At 38.8% G+C, this 12,315-nt stretch overlaps 1 protein-coding gene across 1 annotated transcript in view; it reads right to left on the reverse strand.

Moving 5' to 3' along the window:
* Positions 1-603, reverse strand: part of CRADD (CASP2 and RIPK1 domain containing adaptor with death domain) — a 42,046-nt gene extending 41,443 nt beyond the window's left edge. The window contains exon 1 of the mRNA XM_063308875.1: positions 479-603. The gene's annotated coding sequence lies outside the window, so the exon portion shown is untranslated. The remainder of the gene's footprint in view (positions 1-478) is intronic.
* Between the last annotated feature and the right edge of the window lie 11,712 nt (positions 604-12,315).

Consider the following 12,315-nt stretch of genomic DNA (forward strand, 5'->3'; position numbering starts at 1 on the left):
GGACGCTAGGACAACATACAGGGATTTTCCACACACCCTTCTATTAATGAAGTGAGAAGAATTCCAGATCACCTGATTTTGTCTTAAATGTATTTTAGACCACTATCTAGAACCCAGTTTAAGGACCACCCACGCCTCTGTAGAACAATCACCATGCTTTTATTTTGGACGATCGTTTAAGTAGCTTTCGGGCATTGCTATTCTTCTCTCCTGAAAATTATGCATGCAGCAGTAACAGTCTACTCACAACTGAAAGCCATTACTTGTAAAATGTAAATAACTCTCTAAGATAACATTTTTTAAAAGATTAAAAATAGCAGAACGTTGTCCCAGAAAGAAAAACTGCAGAGAAATGAAGTTGTAGAAGCTTTATAACGCATGAGAACATAACCGGACTACTCTGAAAACTCTCCGTTGGAAATTATATAATCAGCACAATAAAAAGAACAAAAAAGAGCTGTTCTTTTAAAGTACTTACAAAATGAAGCGAAAATGTTATTTATTAACTCCAAGCGTAATTCTGAATTGCTCCCCCCGCACCATTTTTCCAAGAGAGAAAATCGCGAAACCGGAACTGCTCCCTTCCCACATGTCTTACAGGCGGGACCTCAATGAAAGGCGGGCGCTTGAACCAAACCTGCGCGACGATTGGAGACGGAAGTTCCTGGATCCTTCTGCCGCCATTTTGCCCTTCGCCTGCAAGATAGGAATGACAGCTTCCTACAGGAAGAAGTGGATAAAACTAAGATTGGAAACGTTGTTTCTGTAATTAGATAGTAGTGTGGGTTGCTCGTAAAAGTTGAAAGGGAACAGAAGCTTATTTCAAACCCTTATTACAACCAAAAATGTACTAAAATGAGTCAATCTTTAGCCTGGAATCTAAATGTGTCGGGACTACAACTCCCAGAATTCCGTGGACTAGGCTAAGAATTGTAATCGCGTGATCCTCGGAGAAGTCAGAAATTGCTTTTGTCTTTTCTGAAGTTGGGAGGAGGGCTCTGCTGCTACTCTCCCGAAATTCTGTACGATTGCCACATATCAGAAATGGGTTGAATACTTTTTGGTATTTGTTGATGAAATACAACATCGTACAGCTAAATCAACATTAATATATGGATAAGTCAAAAGTTCAGAAGAATTTAGGGCTGCATATATCTGTGCTGCAACAATCAGGATGACTACGAGATGGCAGTAAAGAGTTAGTGGTTTCTGCATGCTTTGTTACCATCTGGTGGTTATCTGGGGTTGTGCAGCCCCAATATGGCAGTCCAAGAAGAATCAAGCCAGCAGTCGCCACTACTACAGTGTGGCCGTACCATGCACACTACGTTGTTTATCAGTAAATTATGTTTCCTTGTAACAGCCTGCCACCATGGACTGGAGCCAACTGTGAGAAGTGTTGTATTTGTGACTCCAGACAGAGGCTTTAGAAGTGTATACTATTCAAGAGATCAAATTCAGTTTTGTGATTAGAAAGGCTATGAGAACACAATGGATCAAGTTTTGGCCAGGTTTTTAAAACAAGATATCAAATTGTTAGAGTCTGTTAATGAATAATTAATATAGATCAGGTGGCTGTACAGAGCCTAGAGAACAATATTTATTAAAACTGTACAGTATTGACCATATCTGCCAAATATAGCACTTAAGATGGCTAATGTTAATACGAAGGGGGGAAAGGTCAATTAAAAACATAATTAAATACATCAATAAAACAAATTGCACTCAAACATTTTAAGCTAACTTGTCAGCCACCACAGTTTCCAGTCTTTTGGAAAAAGTCATCATAACTAAATGGCATAGCTGTGGGTAATAAACCATGCTGTGATGTTATGTTGGAACTTCACATAGGCAGCCAAATCTAGTACTAAAATGTTTTAGGAAGAAGCTTGAACAGAGGGAATTTCAACAAAGAGATCTGAAAAAACTGAATTATCTTGGGAGCAACAGAAAAAGGGGAAAGCAGATGAAGATGTCTACACTGTATCTGTTTGCATGTAGTTATAGTAAATGTGCCTGGAGTAAAGTTAGGAGAAACTGGTCTGAGAGAAAATATTAATGTTAAGGAGAACTGTCTTAAGTAACAGGCCATTAACAAACCATATAATGATCACATTCTTTATTTCAGTATTTTTGCATTGCCCATATCACCAGTGTGCAAAAACATAAAAACAACCCATAACATAAAACATCACAATTTCCCCCCCAAACAGAATAAAATAACTTCCCTCAACATATAAAACATATTCAAGAAGAAACAGTGGTGGCCCAGTTGACATTAAGCTTTGAATGTCTGCCTGAATAAAATAGTTTTCACAGCCTTGCAAAATACCATCAATGGGAGGTCAGGCTGAGCTCTCAGGATAAGATGTTCCAAAGGTCAGGGCTGCCATGGAGAAAGTCTATCTTCTTATCCCTGAGGGAGTGGGGTTTTGAATATCCTCTTTCTAGATGACCTGACAGGATAAGTGGAATCATTTCAAAGGAGGCACAGGGGGAAGCATTTGCCAACTACTCAATCTTGATGTAGCAACATAGCATACAGTAGTATGTTGCCAGGGACAACACTGCTCAATGATGCCCAATGCTAAGTGGGCCAGAAGACATTCTACTAGGGAAAATCAGACAAGTGGAAGAAGATCTAACCAGGCTGAGTGGGGCTTAATAGAGTGCATTTTCTGGATGAGAGCAGAAGAGGATTGAGTGAGAGATCTGTAGGGGATTGGTGGAATCTGGTAGGCAGATGAATACTGTGGCCTGGAAGGTCCCAGGAAAGGGAGGAGTATAGGTTGGATTTGTCAATGGAGGAACTGTTATGTAAATTGTGGTAATAATTGGCTTAGTTAGGGGTGTTGAGTGTGGCTGAATGAATCTCACCATGCATGGTCTACAGAAGTGTCTTGCACATGGTGGCAAATGCTGGTGAGGTGTGTCATGGCTTGGGCATGTCAGGATCCATACAGGAGAGAAGCCACTGTTGGCCTCTGGGGAGAATACAATGAGGGCTCAATTTGGGACCAGGATGGGCAGGGGAAGTGGAATGTGGGGAGGTATTGTGTAGGTTAGGCTGTTGCAGGAGATGGTGGGCCTGCATATTGGCATAGATCGTATTTCTAAGCCATTTCACTCAAGCCTGGGCACTGGTGGCCAAATTGTCAGGCACTTTGGCTTCTGGCTTCTGCTAATAAAGCCAGGTCTGTGAGCAATAAGACTGCATCAATTTATGGTACGGTAGTGGATGAGCATGCATACCTGGTGTGCATTACTGAGAGATGGCTTAGCACTGACAGGAATGTAGCCCTACTGGATATATGACCAGCCAGATTTCAAGTCCTGCAGTGGAGATGGCAAGGCCAAAGAGAATGGGTTGCCATGGCCATGCATAAGACTCTAGCAGATGAGAACTGCTCCAGAGGTAACTGAGTATGAGTGTCTTTGCATGGAATTGGTCTACAGATAAAAGCTAAGGCTGCTGCTGGTATAGCAGTAGCCTCCTAGAAGCTCCTGGATGTTGTCTCAGTCCTAGTGTTACAGTTTCCAGGACTTCAATGCCCTGGGATATGAATCTGCAGTAGTTTTAATGAGATATGGCCTCCATGGCAACTATGGGCTTGTTGCAAATAAGGTGATCCCAACACACCTTGATGGGCACATGCTACATCTAGTTGTCACTTCAGAGGAGATGAGACATTTTCTGAAGATGGAAGGTGGTGACATCTGTCCTTTGGCTTGGTCAAATCACTTCCTTGTCACACTGTGGGTCATAGATGTTCTGGACCTCTCCATGGATGACAGTCTCTTTAGAATGTTCCACCCCAGACACCCAATGGATCCAGAAGTTCCAGAGGGCATTTGGAGATTTCCCTGACTAGTTGGTAGGCAATTCTGTCCTGTACATGATTGATTTCTGGAACTAACAATAGGTAGAGGCCATAGAGATTACTAGAATGCTGGATGAGATTGTTCCTACAACCCCTGCACAATTGTCAGTCCTGGGTAGCAACTTGGAATGTGCTCCCTTGGTGCTGTTAAACTTCTTGACATTATTCAATAACACTAAACATGGTATCCTTCTGGACTGTCTGCAAGGTTGGGAGTTTGGGGCACTGTTCTATAGTGGTTCCACTCCTGCTTATGCAGGCAGTTCCAGTCAGTAGTTCTGGGAGGGTAGCACTCAAGTCCACAGTTACTGAACTGCAGCGTTCTTCAGGGTTCTCTCCTTCACTGTTTAACATCTGTATGAAACTGCTGGGAGAAGTCATCCTTGGGTTGGAGTGAAGTATCACCAGCATACCAGTGGCATTCAGCTGTACATTGTCATCTCAGGCCAAGCCAGGAATGCTGTGGAAACCTGAACCAGCAGCTAGAGGCTAGATGGTTCAATCCCACCATGATAAGTTCCCAGTCATTAATAAACATCTGGGCAATACATTCACATCTCTGGATGATATCATGCTTCCTCAAAGGACTTGGTTTGTAAGTTGGGAATCCTCCTGGACTTGTGACTCCTGCTTAAACAATAGGTAGAGGCCATGGCCAGTGGGGTCTTTGCCCAGCTTCAACTTTTTGACCAGTTATGAGCTTACTTAGACCAAGATGCCCTTGTGACAGTAACAAAAGACTTGATCACTATGTGGCTGGACCTGGACTACTACAGCACACTCGATGTAGAGCTGTTTTAGAGATGACTTGGCAATTGCAACTAGTCCAGATTGCAGCAGCCAGGATGCTGACAGCACGGCCCCACCATTGCAGAATGACACCTATTTTAAGGTTGCTGCACTAGTTACTCACAGGCTTCCAGGCACATGTCAAGGTGCTGGTTATAACCTATATAGTTGTAAATGGTATGGCACTGCCTTGCCAAAATTAAACCTGTTGGTCTGGTATGAACATACTGAGATAGCCTGTTAAGCATCCCCTGTCCCTCTGCAGTGAATAGTGGGGTGTGAGTGAGACACCAGGCTTTCTCTGTAGTAGCTCCCATGGTCTGGAGCATGTCTCCCTCAGAGGTATGTATATTTGATCCCCTCCTACCTTTTATTTTGCAGGGCAATAAAAGCAGCACACTTGCAGCATGCTTTGGGCTCTAATTGGATCCTATTATTTTTGATTATTTTTTTATTTTATTTGTGCTTTGTAAATTGATTGTGACATTCCACAACTAATGTAAATGCCACCAGCAGCTTGCCTGCTACATTCTGTACCAGCTGTAGCTTCCCAGTCATCTTCAAAGGAAGCCTTGCAGAGAGCTGTACAGTTCAGTATGTTAAAAATTAACAACACTTCACTGTACAGTTAAACTTCCTATTTGAAAAGTAATGATTTATCTCTGTTTGCAAATAATCCCCTTAAGGAATATTGTAATGGTGTTGATATACTAAGAGGGTAGCTTGAGAGCTGTCCCTTTGCTCATTTTAAAATGAATGAGAAATGGTGTCAAGATGCCAAGATGTCTGAGTTTCAGCAGAAAAGGGAGAAAGCAAGGACCAAAGGAGTGAGGCAAGGTAAGAATTATACTTATGGGGAAGCCATTCCCAATCTGAAGTGTCATTGCTGCAGGAATGTCTTTGCAGCAATTCCTTTTGCACTGCTGTAGAGACTAAGATCATTGCACAAGGGCAGAGCTGACCATGGAAAGGTGCAAATATTATATGTGGAGAGCCCCATATACAGCAGTGAGTTAATCCTTCTGTATCTTTTTTGATTAAATGGTTCTTTAAAGTACAGCATTAGCAGACATACCCAAATCTGTCCTAATCTTTCAGTGACTATTTTGGATATTAATTCATTAAAAATGGCCCATTACAATTCCTTTATCTGAGTAAAGCTGAAATCCTAAACGTAACCACTAGAGCATGGCTACCCACATACATCACACATTTGACTGGGCTTTGATGAATATGTTACAATGGTCAGGTTCATCCACCACACTAAGTCAAAGCATATTATAGCTTCGACAATGGATGAATTTAGCTGGTAAGTCTCATTCAAGTTTCAGGGATTTACTTCCAAATAAGCATTAAGACTGTGCTCCAAAAATGAAGTGGGATAAGGGTTTAAGAATATTTATCTACACATGCAGAATCTTAAACTTTCTCTGACTTCCACTGAGATTTCAAACAAATTCTTTCTGATTCTTATGAAGTTTTTATGCAAGGCAGTCAGGACATTGTGGAAAATATGAGCTTTAAAATGTGTTAACTTGGCTGGGGATGTTGTGGATAAAACTGAGGAATTTAACTGCGATAGAAATGTCTCTTTGACTTCTTTTGAAATGCTGGATGAAGATTGGACAGTTGAGTTGACGAAATTAAAGGGATTGAGAGATCGAGTTGCAATCCATAAGTGAAATTGATCTTCTGATGGAATGCCATGGAAAAGAAGGGGTTATTATGTATGGGAGGTCTCCTGAAGAGAAGTCGGAGTTTTTGAGGGGGGCAGTTGGGCTGCTTGATTTCTGTAAGAAAAAAGCTGTGTGTGTATTATGGGGACACATAAATGCTTTGGTCTATTTTGAAGTGGGATAAGGGTTTAAGAATATCTATCTGGATTGCTTTTAGGGTTTGGCTGATTTCATTTATCTTTAATGATTTGGATTAAGATTACTAAGGTATAAAAATATTGCTTGGTTTTGGGTTTAACATGATTAAGATTATTAAAATTGTTGTATTATCAAGTATAATGGTAGACAATTTATATGCTTTTTAGTTTGATCTTTATTACAGTAGACAGGAATGTATAGAATAGTAGTAGGAAGGAAATAATGAAATAAATGTTATCTTTGAGGGGGTAGTTGATTAGGAGAGGTGTGTGTGTATGTGTGTGTGTGTGTGTATACACATACACACACACACACACACACTATATATATATTTATTCTTTCTTTTAATATAAGGGGATGGAGCAACTGTATTTAGTGATTTTTATAATGTGCCAATGGAATGATTTATAGAAATAATGTGATTTAGGTTTAATATAGAGTAAGTAATATAGTAATCTAAGTAATATAGATTATGGGAAATTGTTGTATATCCTTGCGGTTAAAAGTTGGAAGTCACCTCTTTTTGTAACTCTAAAAAAATTTTCTCTTGTGTTTCCATACTTCTTTAGTTTTTTCTTTTTCTTTGTAGTTTTTTTTTTGTTTTTCTGTAGCTTTTATCTTTGTTTGAAACTTAATAAAATTCTTATTTAAAAAAAGATAAAATAGGTAAGTATCTAAGGAAACAAAATTTACAAAAGATTACAGAGGAACAGAGACAAATTATGAATGGACCTATAAAAATAAGGGAAGTTTCTGAGGCTATAAAAAAGATTAAACTAGGAAAGTGCTTGGACGAGATAGATTATCAGGTGTTTATTATAAATGCTTTGAGGATGAACTTTTATCCTCAATAAATTCTATCTTACAAGAAGAAAAGATGCCAGAGAGTTCAAAAGAGGCCGAATTAGCACTATAGGTAGTCCTCGAATTGTGATGACAATTGGGACTAGAAATTCTATCACTAAGCAATGCGATTGTAAAGCACGACCACATTGCTTAGTGATGGCAATCCCTGCAGTCCCAGTTGCAGTCATTAATTGAATCCCATGGTTGTTAGGTGAGGCAACTTCTGCTGGCTTCCCACAACCAAAGTCAGTGGGCAAACCAGCAGGAAGTTGCAAGTGCCAGGCTGGCAGGCAGGTAAGTGGGGGCTGCTGGGTGGGGGAGGGAGGGAGGGGGTGCAGGGGGGTGCATGAGAGGCACACCATGGGTCACAAAGTGTATGCAGGGGGGTGCGCAAAGCACCATGTGGGTCAGGGTGTGTGTGCAGGGTTTCTTGAAAGGTGCCATGCAGGTTGGGGAGGGTGCGCAGGGGTGTGGGGGGGTGCAAGAGAGGTGCTGCATGGGTTGGGAAGGGTGTGTGTGGGGGTACATAAGAGGTGCTGTGCAGGTCTGGAAGGGTGCACAGGGGTGCGTCACAGGTCAGGAAGGGTGCACGCGGTTACATGAGAGGTACCATGTGGGTTGAGAAGGGTGCACAGGATGCACGAGAGGTGCCATGTGGGTCAGGGAGGATGTGGGGGGTTATGGCATGGGTTGGGAAGAGTGCACAAGTGGCCACAGCAGTGCAAGCATAGAGGGGCTGAGCAAGGTGCATGAGTGGGGCAAACTTATCCCAGTGACTTGCAACCTTCCCTGCCGGCTTCCCTATTGACTTTCTGGGGAAGTCAGCAGGGAAGGTTGCAAATGGTGATCACGAGGTGCTTGGCAACTGGTTGTAAGTGCGAACAGGTTGCCAAGCACCCAGATCATGATCACATGACTGCAGGGGCACTGCAACGGCTGTAACTTCAGGGACCGGTCGTAAGTCCGTTTGTTCAGCACCATCGTAACTTCAAACAGTTGCTGAATGAATGGTTGTAAGTCAAGGACTACCAGTAATACCTAAAGAGGGACAAGATTTGACTTTAACAAGAAACTATAGAACAATAACCATAAATAATGACTACAAGTTATTCACCACTATTCTAGCTGATTGATTGAAAATAATTTTGCAGGAATTTATTCATGACAATAAATGTGGGCTTTTACCAGAAGACAGTTAAAGGACAATCTTAGAAATGTGTTGGACATTGTAGAATATTTGGAGCAACATAATAAAAAACAAGCTGCATTGATCTTCTTAGATGCAGAGAAGGCCTTTGACAATTTGAACTGGGCTTTCTTGTTTAAGGTACTGGAAGATATGAATTTTGGAGAGAATTTTATTAAATCGATTTACACTTCACAGAAAGCACAAATAATTGTTAATGGAGATCTAACAAAACCCTGTGAGATACAAAAAGGAACAAGACAAGGTTGCCCATTGTCTCTTCTCTTGTTGATTTTGGTTCTTGAAACACTGAATAGAAGTATAAGACAAGATGAGAGGACTATGGGAATGAAGATTTTAAAAAGAGTCTTATAAGTTAAGAGCTTTTGTAGGTGACTTGGTTTTGGAAGATCCTTTAAAGGGAATCAAAACATTAATGGTAAATTAAAAGAATTTGGTGCAGGGTTTAAGATTAATAAACAGAAGATGAAGATGTTAGCAAAAAATATGAAAATAGAAAATGAAACAGAATTGATGAATAAAACAAGTTTTAAGATTGAGAAGAAGGTAAAATACTTGGGTATTACTATGACAAATACGAATTGTATGTTATTTCAAAATAATGTTAAGACATGGAATGAAGTTAAAAAAGGTATGTTAAGAAGGGAGAAAGTACAATTGTCTTTGCTGGGAAGAATTTCTGTGATTAAGATGAAGGTTTTGCCTAGAATGTTGTTTTTGTTTCAGACAACACCTGTTTTGACAACTGATGCACTATTTAAACAATGGCAGAAAGCAATGGCTTTTTCTAACTTTATATTTGTTTATATTAGTTTTTTATCTTTTTTTAAGGTTTTAATAAAATTATATTAAAAAAATAAAAAATAAATATTTTAAAAACTCTAGTCTTTTAGAGTTACCATTATGTGGTTAGTGAAATTCTCAAGTAGCAGAACTAGGGATAAATACACAGGTTCCAGCAAACCAATACTTGTATCACCATTTTATATCCTCACATGGACTTCTTCAATACCCATTTCACTGTATTGTCAAGTAATCTCATGGAAACTGGGTTTTTGACTTCCAATAAACCAGGATTGCAACCAAGTCTCCAAAGATTTCTGAACTAGAAGTTATCATTCAGCCTAAAGGGTAGCTCTTTAAAATCACACAAACCTTTTTGTTGCTTCTTAGAAGATGGTCTAATAAATTAAAGAGGGAAAACTATTAAGTAATACAGAACAAAGAATTGCTTTGAACACAAACCTGGATTCTAGTAGGAGGTGGTGACAGAAACAAACTGAACAATTTGAGATACATTAGAACTTAAAGATAGTATAGGAAGCTAAACACAAAGTGGAAATAGATACTATGGTACATGTCAGCATAAGTAATCCGTAATTCAAAATCAGATATATTTATATTTCAAAGCCCGTAACTTTATGACCTTATACATTTCATAAATAAATAAAAATGTATGAACCTAAAAAAACTTCAAAGCCTGGAAGTACTTAATGTACACCTTGGTTACAGTAAAATGAGTAATAGTGCAACATTTTTATCCACTAGAGAAGAAAAAACCAAAATTAGACTTGGTAGCAAACTGCTGTTTCACTGCTAAGTCACTAAGAACAAATTCTGTCTGTCAACTTTGGATCTAAGTGTTTTAATATGGTACTTTATCTAACAGATCAGGATTAAAAAGCTTTTTTCACAAGGTACATCAATTGAAATAATTGTTCATCAGTATTTATGCATAACTCCACTTATGTATAAGTTTAAGAGAGCCAGTTTGGTCTAGTGGTTAAGGCATTAGGCTAGAAACCAGAATACTGTGTGTTCTAGTCCCACCTTAGGCATGAAATTTGGGCCAGTCACTCTCTCTCAGCCTAGATCACCTCACAGGGCTGTTGTGGGGAAAACAGAAGGAGGAAGGAGTATTATGTATGTTTCCCACCTTGAGTTATTTATAAAAATAATAAAGGCAGGATTTTAAAAAAAATCTTTTAAAAAGTTGAACAGTAAGAGATATATTACTTCCTGCATGGAAGTATTAATAGTTTTCAGGGCCTTTTTAATGTAATTACATAATTAATAATAATGGATATTTACTGAATCAGCCTTAGGTTTTAAATAAAATAGATTGGATTCAATGTCACACCAAGCCACAATGTAAGTTGTGTTATTTTAATCATAAAAACCATAATTAAGCACCCATATTTTAGTGTAATATATGAATCCATTTATAGACTGATTCTAGATACTTTGCATGGGAATATATTTTATGGCAATGAATTATACTTGCTTCATCATTACATATTTAGGGTTGTTCCCTCAACTGGAACAAAAGCTCTACTATAACTAACCGATTCTCAAAAGATGGTTTAACTACTGGGAATGCCAGACATTGAATGGTGATCATCTTTAATTATTAGTTTCAAAAACACTAAAGAAATGTTAAAGTTAAAAGGTAATGCTTTTGTTTTTATAAAAGAACTATGATAGCATTAAACATATTTTCTGAGTTCCTACATGCTTTAGATAGATAACATAAGCTAAAATGTGTTGTGCTGTTAAAAATATGCACACTGGTATAAATAGATTTATTCTGTTAAAGCTAAGATTAGATTTCAATTGACTTCCATTCACGATTCCAGCCCAGGGGTGACAAAAAATACTCTTACTCAGAGCTGGTAGTGTTCATTTTTCAACATGATGCCAAGATAGTATGGGAATAACATTAGATATTCACACAAATACTAAGCTGGGATATTAAACACTGTTTAATAAGCCATAGCAGTCTAATTTATATATTGAGCAGGTCTACACATTATGTTAAACCAAAAGCAAACCAATCACTTGATAATTTAGCATGGTATGACAATCAGCCACACACGCTGGAGTCATCACAATATCTTAGAGTCACTAATACCAAAAAACGACTAGAAAATATCTCATCCTAGCATAAGAAAAATCAAGGAAGAATATGAAGTATATTCTTCCACCTTTGATCCATCATGCAGTTCAAAAGATTAGGAACAGGAATGACTTAGCAATAATAAGGAACTAGTACATTGCTATGTTAGTGGGCAATGTGAGAGCCACATGCCTTACCCTTTTGCTGTCCTCAGAATCCCACTGCAGCTCACCGAGCCAAATTTCTAAGTGTGGGGAGGTCCAGCAGTGAAATATGTGCTGGAGAGGCTTAAAGTGCGTACTTCATCTCTGAACCTCTACCTCCCTGCTCCCTAAAATTGGACTAATTTAACTTATTTGGATGCTTTAAGTCTCTGAGACAAAAAGGGATGAAAAAACGGGTCCCACTCACTGTAATGACATCACAATTCTCCAGCCAAAGCGAAGTGTAACCTGCATCGACACATGAAATAATTTTAGCATGTTTATTCTGAATATATAAAAACAGCAATGAGAATAAAAGTGGATGTAAAACAAAAGAAACATTTCATCAGTAATGTTGCACAGCTCCATTTTTGTTGTTTACACAGCAACAAATGTATCTACACAAGATAGTTTTGCAAGTAATAATGTGAGCAAGGCCTCCGTTTCTAGACACAAATATCAGTGTGGCCCTGCCTAAAATTAGCTCCTATGTGCACCTTGCTCTTTGCATCCCCAGATGTTTTTTATTTGAATAAATACATATAAAGACCAACTTTAAAATTAAGCTTTAAAAAATTTCTATGAATGCATCCATCAACTGTTGAAAACTTTGTAGTAT

This window comes from Candoia aspera, chromosome 7, assembly GCF_035149785.1.
Source record: "Candoia aspera isolate rCanAsp1 chromosome 7, rCanAsp1.hap2, whole genome shotgun sequence".
Taxonomy (NCBI): Eukaryota; Metazoa; Chordata; class Lepidosauria; order Squamata; family Boidae; genus Candoia; species Candoia aspera.